At 42.7% G+C, this 16,770-nt stretch overlaps 1 long non-coding RNA gene across 1 annotated transcript; it reads right to left on the bottom strand.

Moving 5' to 3' along the window:
• Positions 1-9,787: 9,787 nt before the first annotated feature.
• On the bottom strand, positions 9,788-16,090 carry LOC137165367 (uncharacterized). The gene is made up of 2 exons (XR_010923350.1): positions 15,399-16,090; positions 9,788-11,364 (listed from the first exon to the last, which is right to left on the bottom strand). It is a non-coding gene; the product is annotated as an uncharacterized lncRNA (long non-coding RNA).
• Positions 16,091-16,770: the final 680 nt, after the last annotated feature.

A 16,770-nucleotide genomic window follows, 5' to 3' on the forward strand; every position in this document is an offset into this window, starting at 1 on the left:
ATGGAACGTAGAATATAGCATGTGCAGAGCTGGTGCTTGACTATAGCATGGAGGAGTAGGATGATCGTGTGGCTAAGGCATTAGTCTGGGACTGAAGAGATCTGTGTTCAGTGCATGATTTTGCTACAGACTTTCTGCATAACCCTGCACAAGTCACTTAACCGCTCTGGGCCTCAGCTCCACATTTATAAAATGGTCATCATTTGTCTGGCTTGTCTATTAAGACTGTAAGCCCTTTGGGTCAGTCGCTGTCTGTGTGTGTATTTTTAGCACTCAATCAGGGTCTCTAGCTGCTACCGTAAGGAACAATTTTTTCATTTCCTGGGGTGGGTTCTGGGTGTGTGTTTTCATAGCTGTGCATCATGGATGTATTTTGTCCCTTGTATCCATGTGACAAACCATTCAATTTCACATGAGCAATTTGGAGGATGAGATGCAAGTTGTGGCATGCTTCCTCTTCTCTATTCTAAATTTCAATTCCAGCAGTCAGATAACTGCAGCAGCTTGTGTTGCAACCCCCCATAGCTTTTCCGTAGGGTGTTTCCATCCGAGTATGGATGGACTACAATATCACCTCCAGAGACAAGGCCACTTTAAACCAACTTCTTGGTCAGCCTCAAAGGCAGAGCCAGTCTTGGGCAGAAAGCTTCTTGCTTTCTTTGGCAAGAATTGACAGTGAAGGGGGGATTGAGCCAGCATGGCTATCGTTTCTAGTTCTCTGCTGCACCGGAGTCACAGCACAGAGCTCAATGGAAGGAATGGGATTCCTTCCTCCATACCCCTTGCAATCCACTGAATCAGTTGGCTATGCTGGGATTGAAATATGCATATACTTTCTCTGGAGTCTAATTGGAAAAGACAGCAGTCCGAGTGCATTTGGAGCCTCCTGTAGTTAACAGCAGCACAAAATGCCCTTTAATATCCTGTATATCATTTTGATTAACAGCTGGAGGACATTAAGTCTTATATCAGTGATGTGGTATATCAGCTAAGAACAAAGACAACAACAAAAAGCTTTCACTCCTTTCTAAACCCCTCTGGGGGTGGGGGAAAGTTTTAAACTTTTCTGAACTTGGAAAAAGTGATGTGAAAAGGATATTGTCAAAGTAGCTTCCTCAGTTTTTAAAATCCTATTTTTTCCCCACTGTTTATCATAATCTTTAGGAAGCTTCAGACTGAAAATGAAAGCTTCTTACCCAAAGGTTTCTTCCATTGCTCTGTTATTGTAGCAGTGCTAGGGAAGACTAGGCTGCACACAGTTTTGTTACGTTATGTTATTACTCTTCATGAATTCTTGGCTATTTACCCTGGGATTTTTTTCCTTAGGAATGAAACTTGGGATGCTGTGCTTAAGAGTCACATGAATTTAGCAAACAGATACAAAATCAGGGGATTTTTCAGGCCTCGTCAATGTTCCTTTAGATAAACAAGATGCACTATATCTTTAGAACATCAAAGATTTAAACTTAAACATTGGTATAATTGGCATGGGATAAGAATGTCTATTCCAGTATCTTTCATTCATATTTGGACAAAATATGGATACTGGCAGCAGAAAATAAAATATATTAATGGACACTAGAAATACAGTTACTCTTTATTCTAAATTAGGTCATTTTCTTTCAGTTTGCTCAGCTGCTGGAGTGGGAAAATTGCCGAAAATGGACAAGACTATTAAAGAGAGTTATAACTGGCATAAACAGTTCCAGTTCTCTCCAAGAAAGAAATTCAATGGAGTAGCATTAAAATGATAACTTTTAGTACAGTCCAGTGAAGCAACTATTCAGAGTTTATACTGTAATTTGCGAAACCTACAGGTGACTCCAATAATCCAGAGTCAAGGTAAAAACAAAAAAAGCCCACACGTACACACACAGTGATGTGAATTATTAAGACATATAGGGCAGATCCTCCATTGGTGCATGGCCCATTATGCCTGTGTGATGTCAACAGCTATAGATGGGGTTGGAGAGACAAACAGATATGGAATGCAAGGTGGTACAAAAGTTTATCAGCATGAATTTGGAACAGGTGCATTACTCGGTACTGATGAAAAGTGAGTTATTCCAACAGGCTGATAATACCTTTATACCACTTTACTCCATCATGTATCTTGGATATGCTACCTATGTTACAGAAAAAAGAAATTTGAAAAATGTTTTAGTGAGTTAAAAGTATTCTCAGTATTTATTTTTATCCCTGTCTCTGTAACACAAGGTTACTTAGTTACCATGAGTACCATCACACACGGCTCAGAGGGAGCCATTGAAACATCTAACAAAGATCTTAAAATAACTCTACTCTAAGAACATCATGAGTGAAATGCTGGCCACACTGAAGTCAATGGGAATTTTGTCACCAAGTTTAATGGGGCCAGGACTTCACCCCCTGACAATAAACCAGGATTTTGGGTCCTTCCAGGGTAAAAAGCCAACTGTGTGTTCTACGGGGAAGATTAGAATCTTTCCTTTCCCATGGGATAAAACTACTGGACCTGATTTCTAAAAGACCTCGGCTCCCATTTAGAACCTGGCCCAGTAGTGGATGCTGAGCAGATTCTGAAAATCTGGCCACTCATTTCCAGACCTAGTAGAGCTGTGAGATCACAAGCTTTAAAGCCAGGAGGTTTTTCTCTATCACAAAGGTGCGACTGGTACATGGCTAAATCTTCCCCATGCAAGTTCTCCTTTGCAGCCTTGCTCGTGAAGGTAAATCAGTTAGATCTGCCTGTAAATGGGATTGTGCACTGAGTGTGAAATGAACATCCTTCCTGAACTAGTTGCAGAGAAACACCATAGCTGTCCCTGTTTGTCTCAGGAACCCTCCTGTGCTAATTCCACATGAAGCATGAGACAGCAAGCAGCTGATCTGAATGGCTTGTCTTTCAACCCCAAACAAGAAAACCTTCTAGAAATTGCCAGACCAAATTAAAATTGTAAAATGAGAACACACCACCAGTTGATTACATGTGTCATGGGTGTTGTCTCTTCAGAGCATCGGGCACCAGACCTCCATTTCTTTTTATATGCCTGACCAGTCACCACTCACCCCTAAGTTTCCATTACAGCAATCTCAAGGTAGGATTATTTTGGAAAAATTTGATAGCTTTGTATCCCACATTAAGGGGATCAGACACTAACATCCTCTTATTTCCGAATAGAGCCATTTGTCAGCAGGTACTCACAGACATTCGGGGTTATATAGTAGCTGGTCCTTTTTATAGTACAGACCCATTAAACTGATAATTAATCCAATAACGCCTATACATCTCCTGTTACCTCACAGTAACACGCAGCCTGAGCAGGACATGGTTAACATACCACGCCATTCATTGTCTTTATAGTAGCTGCAAAAGCTTCAGTGAACATCCACTAAGTCTGTTTCCAAAAAAACTGGATTTAAACTGGGGGTGAAGTTCTAAGTGGAAAAATAAAAATAAATGGCCCTTTTATTTGGAAGATGGGTTCTATAACTCCTCCTCCTATGGTGGTATTCCCAGAAACATAGAATCCAAGGGAGAGATTGATTCTTTGGAGGAGCGCTCCCCCAATGAGAGCATAACCTCTATCCTCTCCCTTTTTACCTTAAGAGAGGGATAGAGTTGAGACGCCAGGATCTCTAGCTAGCTAGATGGGCCAGTACAATGCATGGAAAAGGACCTAAAAAAAAATCCTCTTTGATCGAACAGATGGAAAACTGCTAATAAAAGGCCACTCACATGGAACTTAGAATGCAGCCTTCATGTCTTATTCAAGGTAATGAAAATAAACATTTGGCTGGGTCCTAGGCCCAGCATTGAGTGAGGTCTTTGTGCAGAGCACATTATGGGCCAGATTCTCAGCTGGTATAAATTGACATAGCTTCATCTGACCCTAGGCAAGCTAAGGAGCACACTACCCTTCCAGAAGAGGTGATCAACACCTCTCAGGATCATTTGTCCCAGAGATGAAAGGGCTTTGTTTTCCACAGATTCCAGACTTTTGCTTCCTCATATATCTCTCTCTGAAGGAATGTGCAACTGGATAGAGTTTCTATTTGCTTTTGAAACAATGTTATTTGCCTTGAGCTCCTTGTGTTATTACAAAACATCAATACAGAAAAAGAAAAGAAAAATCAGAGCTTTGAAACAAGTGGAAACCAGAGTGGGAATGGTTTTTGCCACGGCAAATGAACACATGCTGTAAACAGAAAAAGGTCTATTTCATCTCAATTACAATGCTCTTCTTTCTAGTGGAAGCTGAATCTAATGGTTTTCAAACACTCCAGAGATGAGAATTCAAACGGAAATTTTAGATCATGCGCTTGCACTCTTCAGGCAATATGCTACAGACAATATAGTAAAAATAAGACAGATCCTCTACCAGCAGTGAGAGAGACTGTACTTGCCTCTCTCCCAAACCCATTGCAGATGACTAGGTTCATGGAGTTCATATAGGCACATTGCTGAGTATGTCCTGCGACCCCCTGAAGGTAAGCAGTGTTGTCTCAGAGAGTCACCTTTCACTTATATGTCCCTTTCTACCCCAGATGCCCTTTTTTCAATCATACCATAATAAAGCATATGGCATCAGACTGTGTCACTGAAGTTACTGTGATACCTTTTGTGTCACACAGCATGTACATCCCTGATACAACTTATATGTTACATAAACAGATAAACATGAATCCCCATCCAGCACTTTAACAACAAGCTTACAGTCAGTCAGCCCCCCAACCTGAAGCAAATACTCACCAGCAACCATACACCATACAAGAAGATCACTGACCCAGGAACCTATCCCTGCAACAAACCCTGTTGCCAGTTCTGCCCACACATTGACTCTAGTGACACCATCATAGGTCCTAACCACGTCAGCCACACCATAAGAAGCTCATTCACCTGCACATCTACTAATGTAATATATGCCATCATGTGCCAGCAATGCTCCTCTGCCGTGTACATTGGCCAAACTGCACTGTCACGACGCAAAAGAATAAATGGACACAAATCAGACATAAAAAATGGTAACATCCATAAACCAGTTGGAGAGCACTTCAATCTCCCAGGACACTCTGTAGCTGACTTGAAAGTTACCACACTTCTACAAAAAAAAAAACTTCAAAAACAAACTTCAGCGAGAAACTGCAGAGCTGGAACTCATCTGCAAACTTGACACAATCAAACTGGGTCTAAATAGGGACTTGGAATGGTTATCTCATTACAAGAAGTAATTGTCACTGTTCACACATTATCACCTTCTAATCAATGGTTGTGAATAGGCCTCAACTACTCTAACTGAATGGTCTTTGCTCTTCCCTACCTTCCCCATTGTTATTCCTTACCCTTAGATGTATATATATACCTCCAATCTGGTTTCTATTCCTTACATCTGACAAAGTGGGTTACAGCCCATGAAAGCTTATGCCTGCAGAAATTAAATTTGTTAGTCTTTAAAGTGCTACAGAACTCTCATTGTTTTAACAACAAAATCAAACTTTCCTCCATCCTTCTACCCAATTATAGCCTGCAAAATGCTCTCTCTGCAGGTAATTAGGCTGTTTTCATTTAGTCCCTATACAAGTTATTATGGACAGGCTCTTGCTACTGAAAATAACAGCAATACCTACAGAAGAGAAATCCAGCATAAAAGGGCAGCCCTGCTACAACAGTAATGGAGTTGAAGATTTTGTTTTTGCCTTCTGGTTTTAACTGCCCACCAGACAGTAAACTGAGCTGTTTTTAATGCATTCCTCAGTGCATACTGCATAATCTATCCTTATTCATTACATTTTATACAGTAAATGGAAAGATGCAACTGGCATTAAGTAATCAAAAATTTGCCAATTAAATATCAATGTTATTTTCCAATCAAGTTCTCTTATTAGAGACGCTCTGCAAAACTTTAGAAGTGTTTTAAGGAAGACTCCGTTCACACTTGCAGATTTGATAAATCTGATAACTGGCATTCCCTGGCAATACAGCGGTCTTAAGACATCACCTTCACCGGTCAGACTCAAGTCATCACAGACATGAGTTTCTTCCCATCACTAATTCATATTTTTTGACTCATTAATTCATACTAGGTTAGGGAAATCAAACAACAAACCCATTTTTAAAAGGTAATGAATGTAGTAGAACCCCTCCACGAGCTGTTGTCAGCAGCAAAAAGTGCTAGGTTCAATTATCTAGGGGTTCCTGCTGAAAACTTAACTCCAGCTTTAGCCCCCACCTAGAAACCCAGGAAAACTAACATCTCCTATGCACACTTGATAGGCAATACTTCCCCCTCACAAGCACTGAGTCCGAAACAAATAACTTTATTGGGTGGGGCGAGGGCACAGAATAAACTTGGAAAAGCCAGCAATTAAACCAACAACTGCCCAGGGTGTCTTTTCAATAGTCTTCATTTCCACACACCCCCACCCTATGGATATGTGAGTAGCTGCTGAGGCAACACATTCTCACATTAGCCACTTATTTCCACCCCTACTCCCCACTCACAGTTTATTGTCCAGGGTTGACAGAGTCCAAAATTCAGGTCAGTCTATCTCCAGCTCCTCAGGGAAGTGCTGCCTGGCTTGCTCCAGGAGCTCTATCACCTGACCCAGCTCAAGTGATTTCAATTTTGGTACTGGGTAGGGAGGCCCTCAAGCTAGGTAGCTGTTGCTGCTTCAGTCCAAGCCACCTCAACTTGAAACTGTCTCTTCGCTGACTCTTACCTCATCTCTATCTACATCCACACTCCCCTAAGTCTTCAAAGAGAAATTAATGGCGTATCGGACCCTTAGCAGAGTCTTTGCCTGTAGAGAGACTCTGCCCCTGGCAGCCAACAACCACTTCATACTTTTTCCCTCTTTCTAGTTTTGGCCAGGATTCTCTACCCATCTGAGCCAGCGTGACCCCTCACCCCAGGCCCTCTGGGTGCTGTTCTGTTATCCTTTCACTACCCAACAGGGATAATAATGTTTTATTGCTCCCAAACTTAAAACTTAACTGAATTTTCACTGAAGTGCCCCAAACTGTCACATCAGAAATGCAAACGAGGCCTGGCCCATTCAGTCACTTCCACTCGCTCAATAACATGGCAACAGACAGCTCCTGCCCTGCCCCCCATGGGTCCCTGTCCATCTGAGTTCTCAAGCAGCTCTGTGCTGCTCTTCTCCTGGTGCACCAACAGGTGTGACTAGGAGCTCCTTACTCTCTAGGGCTTCAAGCCACAGAGCTTATGTAGCAAAAGGACGGAATCTCTTACTTATGCATCTTGATGATATCCTGAAGAATAACAGGGGCACAACCTTAATGGCAATGGGGATCTCCAGGGAGTGGGGGAACTCTAGCCCTGCACTCACATAGAAGCCACTGGATTCTGCACAGGGGAGAGACTCCAGCAGTTGGGGAGGCAGCTCTGGGGTATCTTTGTGCTGGTGAAGCAGTGCACAGCTGCTCTAACACAGAGGCAGATCTAGCCCTATAGAAGTGTCATTTAGGAACCCAAATGTGGAATTGGGCACCTTGATTTAACTTCTCAGATCTAAAATCAAAGCCAGAGGGCACTGAAAGGGGAACAGAAATAGCACCATAAAATACAAACAGCAGCCAGACAGGACTGCACACAGGCTGTCAGGTGGGTCCTTTTCATTGCGTAACTGTAATAGTCAGTATATTTATTCCTGACTGGGGACTGCTATGCACACAGGTCCAGAATCAATACAATGTTACCCACCTAGGGTTTGCTGACAGCTGCAGCATTTCTGGTGATAAAGGTTTGTGTGTTATTGTTTCTAAATAGGCTCAGTAAAGAGACCATTTGTTTTGTTGAACTGGATGCCTCAGTAGACAGGTTCTGCTTGTTTTTTAATCTCTCTCTCTCTCTTTCCTTTTCTCTTCCCCAACTACCCAATCCCACCCTCTTCGTCTCAAGTCATTTTTTAGGAGCTATCTTTGCAGCAGTTTTATTGTATGCAGCAGAATGCAGGTTGATTTAGATAGGGAATGTCACGCATATTACCCAAACAATCTTTCATAGGGCTGGTGAGGCTGTTTACACAGGTCTCCCTAATGGTCCAGTTTGGTTTGGTTTAGTTCGGGTTTGGGGGTTTTTTTTGTTGGTTTTTTTTGGGGGGAGGGAGGGCAGAAATGTGGGTTACTGTGGGCAATATAAGGATCCCGATTCTTAGCATTTCATATTGTCCTTGTCATAGAACTTTAGAAGTTAGAGCTGGGGGGAGCAGAGAAGGCCATTCTGTTAGATCAGACAGATCATGCAGGGTTGTTCCTCAGAATCTCTCTCTCTCTCTCTCACTCTCACACACACACACACACAAAACTCCTCACTTCATTGTGTGTCACTGTGAGCTCATGGTATATTGTTTCTTTTCAGATTGTTGTTGCCATGTTATATATGCTACAAGGCGGAAGGCAGGTTTTGCAGATCCTCCAAACATTGGGCTCCAGCCCTTGGTGGGATCCCAATAAACATCTATTATTAAAAGGAGGAATCTTTACTAGGGCTAGGAAAGAAAAGGTAATATTACCCTAGGAACAAAGGTTGAGTGGGTAGTTATTGAAGGTACAGAATAACTTCTTACTAAACCCCTAGACAGGTACAAAGTTATTATTGTCCTTAAGGGTGCCGCTTCAAGTCCACTTCTCTCGGGGGGGGAGGGGGGACGACATTAAGCCTTGGGATCTGCCTCTGGAGTCATGGACCTCCTTGTTGTCTGTCTCCCATCTATCTTGAGGGCCTACATCCTCCACTATACAGCTGTGCTCCTTCTTTGGTAACAAACCAGAAGCCCTCCCACCTCCCCAACCCCGCCTGGCTTGTCCAGTATGCCTGTGTAGCTCTGCGATTGCTGCCTCCATCCTGCTGCTTAGCTACCCTGTCCTCTGTGTGTCACTTCCCCTTATGAAAAAGTCCCATAAAACTGAACAGGGAACAAAACTATTGGTTTTTATGAAAGTTACAATACAAACCTACTCAAATAAATAAAAAATAATCTCTCCTCTCGATACATTTTTGAGCCACCCTACAGAACTCTATAGGAGGAGATACAATTTTCTGTCACAGTCTACAGAATGGTCCAAAACACTTGTAGAAAAGGTTTTTTTTTCCTCCCTTAACTATTCATTAGGACTTTCCTATACAAATACAGTATGTTACATTGTGCCCCCTGCTGGTCAGGAGATAATCTGGTCCCTGCCCTCCCAAAATGACCTGTGTCCCAATTATTTCATTCCACCTGAAGGTGGCATCTAATGATGTGCTATAAAGCTCACTACACTGCATTTTCTGGTGTTGTATTCATCTTCATAAAGCTTTATATGTTTATTAACCCTCCTTGCGAATCTTGTGAGGTGGATGAAAATAGTTATCTTGATGCTGCACATACTGAGACGGAGACATTAAAGATAACATGGGGATTCAGTGTCATAACCTGGATTAGAACTCAGAAGGTCCTGGATACTGTCCTACAGCCAGGCTACTGCACCCGGCCTCTCTCCTTAGCCATGGTTGGTTTTAAGGCTCACAACAGAATTTTTATTTGTCAGAAAGGTGGGAATAAAAGAGGGGAATAAAGCCCTTGAAGCTGTATTTAGATTCCCTCTCATTATTGTCAAGGGTGGGGAGCATGCATCTTGCCATTCATCACTGTAGGGCTGAGTGATGTTCTGGTGCTGAGGACTGGCTCCAACACCGATTTGTATGTGCCGTACATTCTTGCTGGCTGAAATGCATTGTCAGACAGTAGCATGCCAAAACAACTCCCAGCAACTCAAAACCAATTAGCAGGCTACTCCATCTCCTCTGGTCCCTTTTATTTATTTACTTTAATAAACAATAAATCATTGTTACAGATAATTAAACTCTGTGTATTTTAATCAGGTGGAATATTGTGGAGGGGGGAGGAATGGGAATGAGCACCAAGGTAAAGTGTTTCAGAACGTCATCTACCTTCCAAACTGATGCTTCAGTTCAGTTATTGTAAAGGCCTGATTCTCATCTCAGTTACATTGTGTTCATGCTCCATTGACTTCAATGGAGCTTACTTCTGATTTACCGTGAGGTGACATTACTGTCAAGTCCAAGATGTTTTTAAAAGGAGAAGGCAAAGCATTGTATCCTCAATCAAACAAAGGACTAAAGCAAATAACTCCCTCACCCCTCTTTTCTGGGATAAACTCTGCCCCCTGGCCCCTAGGTGAGGAGGTCTCCAGTACAGTTCCCCCATATGCAGAGGGACAAAGGGAGGGATTTGTGGAGGATACTCAGTCAATCTGCAACCCTTACTCCCTTCACCCTAGCATACTACATTGCTCCAACAGCCACTACCTTGAGCAGAGCTTGGGGATGTGGTCTCCAATCCCTTCCATGACTGTCCGGTTCAGTCCACGATCTAGGAGGACCCTGAATGGGAACATTAAGCAACCTAGGCTGTCAGTCTAGAAACTAGAGAGCCACGGGATCTGTCTGTGTCCAGCAACCTCAGTGAAGGACACCCCTTATTCCTCTTATTCATTACAACCAAGTCCTCTCTCTACCACAAGAGACACTGTAGGTGGAGGAGCTTCTGCACAGAGCTGCTTTAGCAGGCAGTGAGCAGATGGAGAACCCTGGCACCCTGCCTGGCTATTTGGGCTGTGCACTGATTTCCAGGATTCAGCCTTTTCTGACTAATCCAGGTTTTTAATGGAAAATATTCTGAGTACCCAGATGCCCGGGGTGAGATCCCCACTCCTGCTCCTGCTTTTGCACTGGGTAAAAAAGGCTGGAGAGGTGCCAATGGGCCATAAAAGTTCCAGTTCCAGTTGGGGAAGGATTCCCCTACACATGCACTCCAGGGACAGCCATAAGGCTGTTATCCCCCCCTTTCAAGTCCTGGTATGGGTGCTGGGAGGGCATGTCAGGGCCAGGCTGTAACACACAATGCTTTGGAGATTACAGGCAGCCTCCAAAGCTGTCTAAACCACCTGAGGAGACTCTCCAGCCCCATGAGTAGTCCTAGAATGGGAGGGCACAAAGGTGACTTACAGCCGCCATAGCCTCCCTTCTTGCTGTGTGAGCACTGGGCTACATATCTTAGAGGCACAGCACAGCATTTCACCCCTGATATCCTCTTACAGGCAACAAACAGAGAGATAATGAGGCCATTTCTACTCCTGCCATTCTGCCTCCTCCTGGCCGGTTCCTAAGTGCATTGCAAAGAACTTGTACATCAACAAAGGGACAACTCCAGCATCGTCATGCATCATTATCACCAGAGTGAGCTGCACTTTGAAAGAGATTTGCCGGCACGAAGTCCAGCCTCACATGTTATTTCAAAACTTGAACTGAGAAGGCATCTGCACACACAGCACCATGGCTCAGCTGGTGGCATTCCTGCCTGTGGAAGAGAATAATAATAAAAACAATACTTAGCACTTTTCATCTTCAAAGCCCTTTAAGACTGCAAATAAGTGAACCCCCTCAACTTCCTGTAAGGCAGAGGAGTGTTATGAGACCTGTTTTACAGCTGGGGGATGGAAACACAGAGAGGCTCTTTCCTTTGCCCAATGCCCCACAACAAATCACTTGGAAAAGGAAGGCCTATAACACATGGGCCTGATGCTGATCTTACTTACACCAGCACAGTAACCACTGAGATCAATGGTATTACTCCATTGTAGAAATGGTGTAAAAGGAGACACAGGCACATGAATTCCTATCTCCATGTAAACCACATTGTCTTTCATGTTCAAGTTCCACTAAAGACTCCGACACATATTCCCTGCAGACATTCCAAGACAAAAAACATACGGGGAATGGGTGTTTGGATACTAAGTTATTAGGCCAGTTAAATAGCTCATAGATTAGCTATTGCTTGTTAAAACAGCCATACTTTAGAGAGGCAGTGTCTAGCAGATATGGCTGTAAACTGCAACTGCAGAAACATGACATTTATTTCTGACTCTGCCACTGTCCTGGTGTGTGACCTTGAGTAATCACTTTTGCTTTCGTGCCTCAGTTTCCCGTCACACATCTGTCTTCTCTATTTAAAATGTCAGCTCTTTGGGGCCGGGACCTCTCTTACAATGTGTTTGTACAGCACCTTGCACAGTGGGGCCCACTCTGATCTCAGTTGGGGTCTCTAGGTATTATTGTTATGTATGGAACAACCATATATGGGACCCTAAAGAATTAAACATTATAATGCCTGCTGCTTTAAAATCAATACAGTTAAAATAGCTGTAAGTCTCCCTAGTAACAGACAATCTGTTTAGGAGACTTGGCTATAGCAATCTGCAGATGACCCAATATCATTCAATATAATAATGAGGAGGGGATTTCTTCGCATGTATCCTTCCAATTTTGCACACATGCATGTGCGTGTTCATGTGTGACAAATTGATCCGTAACAGACTGGTCAAATGCCCTTTCACACTTCATGCAAGGAAAGTAGGCCACCCTTAATTTATATCTGTGTGACTAACTGATGGAATGCTCAAGGGCTCCCAATCCTTCTGCATTTTTAAAGGGACTCATAATAAACTTCTCACAGAAGCAGCTCCTGATACCTGCTAATATCAGCTGTTGCAAGGACCTGAATGCTTTATTTCTCTCTCTCCTTTACCTTCTTCCCCTTCTCTGTCTATCTGCAAATTATTAATATGGCACCATATGAAAGTCAACAACCTTCTCCTTGAAACCAAAAAAATAATCCAAAATGTTATTGGAAACAGAAGAAGAAAAAATCTCTCTCTTAATATTAGAGACCATCACCACTGGGCCACAGAGATTGAATTTGGCAGGGGAAAAAATCCACAAAATAATGCTGCAGTATAAAAAACAAAATACAGATATTTTTTCCCTTTGTTTAGTTAGTCGGAAGAGAAGAAAGTGACATCTCTTTTTAAAGGTTAGTCCACACATTTTTAAACAAGCTCTGTGTTAACCCATTGGGGGGGGGGGAGGGTTAAATTAGATTTGCAGTTTTTGAAGAATAAGACTGAATTATATACTTTACAATCTAGTTTATGCAGTTATTGTTTGAGCTCTGGTATATGATTTCTACTGTGCTACTTTATCAGCTCACTGTCAACTGAACTATTATGGTGGTAAAGAATGATCTTTGCTGTGTCATGTGGCTTTAACAGTATTGGGAGCTGGGTGACCTGAGTTCTATTTCTAGCTCTACTACTTGCTGTGCACCAGATTGTGATATACTTATTCATAGTGAGTAGCACTTTGCTGCACAAGTACATTGATTGACGACAAAGGGGCTACTTGTGGCATTAATTATTTAGATTGTAAAATTGGTTTGAGGCTGGGACCATCTTTTTGTTGTGTTTGTACAGCACCTTGCACAATGGGGTCCTGCTCCATGACAGGCACTCTTAGGAGCTACTGCAATACAAATAATAAATAATCATAACAGTGTGAGCAAAGGGATCCAAATCTGGCCTATGTTGTGCCTCAGTTTACCCATATGTAAATAGGAATAATATTTACCCACCATTGTACGACAGCATTACAAAAGCATTACAATCATTGGGCCAGAGCTTCAGGTGGCATAAACTGATGTAGCTCTACTGAGCTGTGATGATTTATGACGAGCTAAGGATCTGGCCAACTATTGCTATACACTTTAACAATGTCATACAACAAGGATAAATACTATAAACCAAGGCTATCATGATTCTCATGTATTTGCATATCTGAACTCTCCAGTGATCATGCCAACTAATTTAAAATGATAGAAAAATGTCATCTAAATGATTCTCTTGAAAATTCTGTCTACAAAATACAAAATACTTTCCAAGTCCCCACTGACTCGAGATAAAACACAACTAACAATCACTGATTGCAGCGGCCACAGAGTGAAATGTGGGGGCAGGGAAATGATGGTACTCTCATGCTTCACCCACAAACCACGTTCCACTCACTGGAGATGGCAAAATGAAATGCCACTCACAGCAGACTGGGTGGATGGTGAACATGTGATCATGCGTATTCTATTGGGCTACTCAAGTGTGGTTCTTTCTCAGTTTGCCCTTAGACAGGGCTGGATTAAAGCATAGACAGAACAGAGCCCTGGCTCCCAGGGTCATGTGCTGACATACTCTCAGCTTTCATTTAAAATAATAACCAAAAAATGTTTCCAGCCGTCACAGTTGCCAAGAAGAGCTTAACACTAGGCCTAAGTGTCACGGATACAGCAATGTCTGCCTGAGTCTGCAGATAGCCTTCATCAGAGGTGGGATCAGCAGCTACTACAGCCAGGGAAGAAGCCACTTAGTCCCACATCCGCCACCAGAGCTCGCCTGACACCAGCTGCTCTAAGATGTTGGTGCTAGCTGGTTGAGAGTCTGGGGCATGCCACTTGGCTTTGTGGGACTGGCTCCCCCTTGGTGAGGCTCAGATGCTCCCCACACTCTGTGCCTTCCCTTCGGCTCCATGAGTCAGATTGGGGAAAAAATACACATCTGGCACCAAAAGGAGATGCCTAGTAGATTATGCAGGTCTGTGATGCTCCCTGGTGTTTCTTACATCCTTTGATCAAAAATGAAAGAGTTAATAATATTGCCATTTAAAATGTCATCATGAGGCATCTGAGTTGACCCCCTTGAGATGACTGGAAACTTTCCTATCTCAGTGCTATTGTTTCTGGTACTTTGCAGAGATATCGGTTGGCATCTGCACTTTCTTTACTTTTCCAAGGTTTTCTTGGAAACCCCATGCCAGCTAATGACTTACTTTTCCTTTTAAATTAAAGCTTAGGTTCTGGAGAACAAGATGGCAGCCACAAATAAAGTGTTGGGTCTCTGACCTGATGTGACCCGACCCAATTCAAGCCCTGGGAGTGGTAACCTTGAATGGGAACTAATTGGGTCAATGTACTTGTAAGGCTTACTGTACAAATAGCCTTTTCTTCCCAGCGGATTAGGGCTCTGGTGCACATGACAAACTAGTCCATTAACCCTGCCAAATGCTATATTTACATTTCCAAAACAGAAGCTGTTTCTAATACATTTTCACAGGGCATTTTGACCCTTTGCATTTACTGCTAATAGTCTTATGTTTATATAATTGCCTTTCATCCAAAAAGACCCAAAGTGCTTTAATAATGTGGCATGCAAACTATACACAGAACTCACTTTTCCTACCACTGAAATGCAGCCATCGCTGGGGTGAAACTCAGCTACCGTATAGCAGTGTACTACAAGACTGTGCAATAGCTTAAGGTAGGACATGAATTATAACAACATTTCCTTTTGAAACTGCAAGAAGGATGTAATCACCTGAGGTAGCAGTTAGCCAGGATAAAACCCATACTTCTGTGAAAAGTGCCTTGAGATCTTTATTACCTTGGTTATATAGGTCATTCAAAAGACATCACAGTATCCGTAAAGCATTCTGGCGCCGTAGCGGAATACTCACCCAGAGGGCAGCTGGCCATTGATTGAATAACCAGCACCAATTCCTGCAGGAGCAAGGTGTTCTTTGGAGGTCTCCCACAGCTACCGACAGAGTGAACTCTTTTCTTTGAACCTTTTAAGTCTGGGAAGGTAACTTTGCAGATTCTAATAGAATTTATTTTTCAATAACTATTCACATCGAGAGCATGGCAGATTGCGCTTGGAGACCAGTCCTTACATGATATACATGCAGGAAAGTGGTAATAATTTCATCATCATTCATAGATTTTTCCAGGGGAAGCCCCATTGCTTGAGTCATTTAAAATTAGGTGGGCAAAATGCTGTAAATGTTCTCTGAGAATGGCCACCTAAATCTTCAGGGTTTTCATTATAGCACACACCATGGCCACTTGCATCACAATGTCAACAGAGATGGATTCTCATGCTCCAGAACCACAGGACCCAGCCCCTCATGCTAATGAAGAATTTCTGTGAGTTGAATAGGTCCTATGGCACACCCTCCATGCAGCTGGGTAGTTCTCATTCCATCAGCAGAAGGCAGTTGTGCAGGTCCACACCAGCCAGTTCATTACAACATAAAGGGCCCCTTTCCCTGCTACTGAAATGCAGTCATCTCTGGAGTGGAACAACAGGCACTGGCAGGGCAAAGATGGACTAAATGACCTACTGTGATAGGTTGTGCCTTTTCTACCTTCTTTGATTTTAACCATTAATATTTGGTCTACTGCAGAACAAAAACCTCTTCAGCACTCATCCTGCTGAAGAGTCTAGCCAATGAGTGGGAGTTAGGTGCTATCACCTGCTTCCTGTACTTGAACCTGCCAAGGATTATTATCCCTGATGATGTCATGCAGCTTTCTCATCAGTGTCTGTCCTGAGTAAAGCAACATCCACCTTCGTTGGCAGAAGGGTAATTTTACCTTAACCTATCTGCGCACTCCTTGTCAGAATCACAAGTGGGGGGTGGGGGGAAGTCAAGTCCTCTTTGAAGGACACTTGCCCACATCAGCAGGTGAGCTGAACCCTAAAGAATTCTGACTTTATCACATAATCATGCAACACAGCTGCATGGACTAGAATTCAGCATTGCTGACAGTGCAAGGCAGTTAAAAATTACTAGGAAGCCAAGAGGAAAAGAGGGTTTTTTCCCCCTTGTCATTTTGTCTTTCTGTTTTACAAGAACAAAAATCTAGTACACGAGCAGTCTAAGCCAGTTTGACTATAATAATTTGGGTGCTTTAAAAACACTAGTCATCTACAGTGTGACTATGGAAATTTCAGCATAAGCCCCTCACACTTATCATTTGGGCTCCTATTACAATCTAGAAAAAGCTTTCAAGGATAGACATGCCAAAGAAAACAAAAGGAGAACA

Source organism: Emydura macquarii, unplaced genomic scaffold, assembly GCF_026122565.2.
Source record: "Emydura macquarii macquarii isolate MOO-44397 ecotype Brisbane River unplaced genomic scaffold, CSIRO-AGI_Emac_v2 contig_2768, whole genome shotgun sequence".
NCBI lineage: Eukaryota > Metazoa > Chordata > Testudines > Chelidae > Emydura > Emydura macquarii.